Genomic DNA, 5,838 nt, shown 5'->3' on the forward strand with positions numbered 1-5,838 from the left:
GTTCCAGAAGAAGTGAAAATAGTGGAGAAACGCAAGTTTGATGAAGTCTGAGTGATCAAGTAACCTACGTCGCACCGCAACGTTAAATTGTGCACTGCGTGGGAGGCAACCCAAGATTGTAAATGTACTAGTTAGTTTACATTTTAGCATTTTTCATTGTTTTTATAGAGTCACTGTGTGTTGGTATATGCAGGAGTGAATTGAACACAAAAGTGAGGAGCTGGGTGCAGGAGGTCCTTCACGGGCAGTCCCACGGGTCGTGGTGCCCTTTAAAGGTCCTTTCATGGCCCATCATACTCAACAACTTCCTAAAGAGGCTACTGGAAATTGCCATGAAGTGGTTCACAGAAGGGTTCATGGTCCGTCAGGTGTTGTACAAACCGTCTAGCCTCTCGTGAACCTCATGTATGTTTTTTTACCCAAGTCTTGTTCAAGGATGCTTCCACGGACCATGGTGCTCTTCACAGTCTGTCGTACGTAATCCAGCAGTATAAGAACCCGACCCGACCTACGCGTAGAGAGAATTTAAATTTAATGTTTTATAAGTCTTCTAAAGTGCCAAGAGTCAGTTTTCTTGCTCTTCCACTTCATCCATAACGGTTCTAAAAGCTATTAAAGGTTTTTCATCATCCATAAGTTCAAAATTCAATAAGGAATCGAAACCCTAAAGTCTGTACTATCAAGCAATTGAAGTGCAATTCCTTCTCTCTTTTTGAGAGGAATTTGTGATCGAATTCGAAGTAAGTTCTTCCATTAACTTGTTATAAGTTTGATCTTATTAATAGGCAAGTTATACATACTTAGTTTGTTCAAATTTGTATATCATTATGTGATAAATTGTTGTTGTGGCTGTTAAATTGGTATGAGTTTATTGAAATTAAGTTAAAAATTTGTAGTTTTTATTCATGGGTATGAATTGTTTGTGTGGGTTTAGTGTTATATGATGATATTATGAGTAAATTGAGTTCATATGGTGTAAAAATAGTATGGCTCTATGAGCTTGACTTGATAAAAGCTGTTTACTGTGAAAATCGATGATTGTATGTATGTGGGTATGCCTCGTAAGAGTGTGATCATGTGCTGATAATGGCTGTAATTCTGAAGGTTTAACTTGGGGGAAAATTTCACTGGCAAATCGTGAAGGATAAGTCCACGATTGGCTTCACGGACAGTGGTGTCAACCACGGGTCGTTAAACCACTTGTAGACAACACATAACAAGAAAGGATACACTGACTAGGCTCACGATGGTCGTCACGGACCGCGGTTCACTCCACAGACCATAAAGCCATCTGTGAGCCATTCTAGTACACTTTACCACTGAACCAGAACACTATTTTTTGCCCACGATGGTCATCACAGACCGTGGTCCACTCCACGGACCATGAAGCCATCTGTATAAAAATAATAATAATAATAATAATAATAAGAATTTTACTTTTAGTTCTGTACGTTTAATTCTGTTTTACATTTTGATTTTGTGGCCCTTCCCAATGATAGATTGTGTGACGACATTCTTAAGGCAAGGCGTCCCGTTGTATGTAGCAGGGGAAGTCTGAATACCCATTAGTGCATCGGTTTATGTGTTTTTATTATTATCTTGATTTCATTGTTTGACCTATCAGGTACTATGGCATCCCGCAGAAAGTTCGTAGACCTACATTCCTCACCACCTCCTTCTCAATCGCAAATTGATAACTTTGAAGAGTCTAGTAGTTCTGAGGTTCAAATCTATACTACAATTGAATAACACTCTTTTCGAACTACTAGAGCACGAGCAGCAAGAGCAATTCTTCAGGACACTCCTTCCCAGTCTGAAGAGGAAGGTAGTGGCTCCGGGGTGGTGAGGCATCTAACATTTGTTTCGGAAGCGGTGAGGGATCTAAGAGAGGTTCTGGTAGCAACTCAGGTAGTGTTGAATAGTCTATTAGCGGGTCTCAGGAGAATGTAGCTGCACCTCAGTCTGAAATAGGAGCAGAAACTGGAATAGGGGCACAGGAAGAACTAGATGCCCAGGAAGAAGATGAAGAGGTCATTACTGAAGCTGCAAGGATTCAATTTGTTCATCTACATGAGGCTGACCCAATGGTGAAACAACAATTAATTGATCGTATCGTTCTATGTGGACTGTGCGCAGGTTTGAGGATTTCCACAAGAATGGGATTGTGTCCAAGACTAACGGCTTTACTGATAGGTAAGTCATAACTGAAGCTAGAGTAGTGACATTTGATATCCGTGCATTCCCAAAAATCTATAGAACTTTCCAGATGCATAAGTTTGAATAGATGAACGACTCTCTTGGGGAATTCTCCCACCACATTACCCGGGAATTCTATGCGTCCTATGCAGCTACCCTGATGAATTTGGCTGCTAACACTGAAACTACAAAGAGAGACCAGAAAACATTTTCCAACATATGAGAACCACTCAACTCAGTTATTGTGAGAAGTGTATCAGTGGATATTTCTGAAGCCATGATTAACAGAATGTTGCATGGTCCTGACTATACAACACCAACTTCAGTGGGCCCATTTGAAGGAAAACATCATGCGGTGACGAGTGAGGCCGAGATGGAGGATCTGATTTCGAGAGAGCGGGCCATGCGCTGGATTGCTGGGTTGATTGCTTCAGAGTGGGAGAATGCAACATGGGTTGTAGGGTCACAAATGCAAATCACTAAGGCATCACTCTCATTCCCAGTTAAGGTTTGGTGGTCTATTATTCGTGCATAGTTGTGGCCTATGAAAAATGATAATACCTTGTCGACGTCCCTTGCATCATTGGTTGCTTGCCTCATGGCTGGCTACCGAGTCAATGTAGGTCGTATCATCACCAAAGAAATGCGGGACAGAGCACTAAATGAGAGAGCTGGATTACCATTTCCCTATCTGATAGGGAAACTTTATCTGCAAGCTAATATTCATCCAAATAAGCTAGTAGACAGATGGCTGGAAGCGACTAAGATCACCGTAACATCTAAAATTAAGGATGTATCAAATCATCTATTTGGAGCTAAATCTACACTGGTGGGATAGTTAGAGATCGTACCTCATGTACCCATCGACATTCCACATGCTGATAGAGGGCCAAAGCAGGGTGAATCTTCAGATTGTACTCAGATTACCCCAGAGCATAGAGCACGATGTGTTTGCCGCGGATATAAAGGTGAAAGATGAGATGCGGAAGGATCTTGCCGTCTTAAAAAACAAGATGGATGGCTTGGAGGTCCATGTCCAGGATCAGTTACAGGCTGGAGGTTCAGTAAGTAGTGACGAGTTCAACACGTAGTTGTCTGAGATGCGAGCTCAAATTGCTAAGCTGGTTGAAAAGCCAGTACATGTGCCCACTTCGGTCCTGCCAGAGTCTTTGATGAACTTGTTCAGTGAGCCACCCACTACTCAATCCCTTGAATACTTTCGGGGTGAACTACCCAAGAGAAAATTCGATAAGAAAAAATACTAAGCCGATGAGTCTACTGAGGAGGGGCCAACAGACCTCTCTAAGAATAAACAGAAACAACAAAAGAACGCATGCAAGGAGTCGAAGAGGAAGGCTAGAGAAGAAGCAACACTTGAGCAACAGAGGAGAGATGCATTATTCATTGGCACTTTTGGCAGTGCCATACCACCTTCCAGTGCTACCGGTCCAGCTGACCTTGTACAGGTTTCTGATAGCGCACCTCTTGATAAGGGTTCTGATGCTGATCTGACTACCAGAGCCTAGTGCACTGTAGGATTTACCCCTCATCACATCCCTGTTTTGTTTTACTTTATTGACTTTGAGGGTAAATTCATTTTTTTGGAGAGGGGTGGTGAGAAACCTGTCATTTTAGCTGTTAAAATGATGGAGGTTGACTCTGTTTTGTGTTCTGATAAAGTGTGTAGTTGTTAGTGTTTGTGAGTGTTTTGATTAATTTGTGAACTCTGTGTGTTGAGTTGTGCATCAACTAAGTTTTGAGCTTTTTGTTTTGTTCGAAATGATAACATGTATGGCCTTAAACTGAAATTTGATTGTTAGGCTCTTTAGATGACATCTTAGGTATTTATGAGTTGACCATTTCTAGTCTTTAACATAAATTGGTGAACTAAGAAACTGGAAAATGTAGTCATGTGTCATGTGTGTGTAAGGTTTGTTTGAAGTCTAATGCTAGGAGCAGAAACTAGAACTTGCCTGAGTAGACTTGCTGGGATCTGAGAATAACTAGATAGGAAAGGATCAGTAGGCTGTTTTTGCTAAGCCCACTAAATGCCCAAAATAGACAACCAAATAAAAAACATACCATTTGAACCTAATTTGAGCCTGGAAACTAACTTTGTTCTTACCGCTTGATATTATATCCTTGGGTCTCCGAAGATACGATGCCACAAATTAGGCCAAAAACCTAAGTTGAGGGTGATTACAGCTCGAGCAGAAAGGAAAAGTAGAAAAAGAAGGTTCACTCAGTCAGCTTGAAAACACAAAGTGAAAAGAACCTGCTTGAACATTAGAAATTAAAAAAAAAAAGAAAAAGGGCAAAGAAAAAGAAAAAAAATGGTTTGGTTGGTGGGATGTACTAAAATGAAAAAGGAGGGAATCGCTCAGAAAAAGTTGTGTGCTAGCGAATGTTTGGAGAGCCAAGGTACTAGTCACTCACAGAACAAAAAATTCTTTCCCTAAATTGAGCCTATGTTACAAGATGATAAAGTCCTATAGTGACCCTATTCCGGTTGTTTGAAAGATAGAGCGTAGAAAGCAAGGGCAAGCCTATAGTCTTTTGTTGCTAGTGTTACGAGTTCTTTGAGAGTGCGAGCATAGAGCTCTAGTCCCAATTATCATGTGTGATGGACTTCTTTGGTGTGAGGACACAATGATTGCATTTTATAGTTAAATTGTGTTGGCTGATAGTACACATGCATAAGCATGGTCGACTGTGAGTAATGGGATGTCATATGTTGATCCTTGCATGCTAGATTAATGGTTTTGGATACAAAGTGTGGTTGAGAAGGCTGCTGCATGTTAGTATAGTATCTGTGGGGTTTTTAAGTGTCAAATGTTTATCTTTATCATCACTTGAGGACAAGTAATGGTTCTAAGTTGAGGGTGTTGATGTGCCATGATATCTTAGCACATTTGATGCTCAAAACTCAGGATTATTTCGACAATCGAGTGTATTTATGTGGATGTGATGTGTTTTGTGATGTTTGTACAAGTAAAACACTTGGATGTGGAAAATAGAAAAAAAGGAATCTGATGATGACCAAATGCCCAACTAAAGACCACATAGCCTTTGACGGACCGTGGCCCTCATGACGGATCGTGTAAGAGCCCGTGGTTGCTGGTCAATATGCAGACCTTGAAAAGATGAGCTTGAGCAGTGCTAGGGAAGGACCTTGGACTCCCTGGCAGATCGTGATCCTTTTGACGAGCTGGGATGTTGCTCGTAGAGTTGAACCAGTGCTCAGGCCTCGAGGAGCAAAAAAGGGGTTTGACCAAGTGAAGACCACGCACACCCAGATGGACCGTGGTCTTTATAACGGTCCGTGGTGCATTTCCAGTACTCAGGCTTTGACCAACAAATTTTTTGACAGCCAAGTAAAGATCACGAAGGGCTTCACAGACCGTGAAGCCCTTGACGGGTCATCAAACTGGCCGTGGGAAGCTGCGACAGTTCAGTCCTACTTCGAGTAGGACTCTTTTTAGACATTTTATTTGAATTAATTAGGTGTTTTTTTTTTTTGGTTTTATCTCGTTATATTTAGAAGGAGAGACTAAGTTTGAAATATTCTTGACGTTGATTTTTATCGATTAATATTAAATCGATCTTTGGAGTTGGATTTTGCTTTTCTGAATATCAAGCATT

This window comes from Solanum stenotomum, chromosome 1, assembly GCF_019186545.1.
Source record: "Solanum stenotomum isolate F172 chromosome 1, ASM1918654v1, whole genome shotgun sequence".
In the NCBI taxonomy this organism is placed as follows: Eukaryota; Viridiplantae; Streptophyta; class Magnoliopsida; order Solanales; family Solanaceae; genus Solanum; species Solanum stenotomum.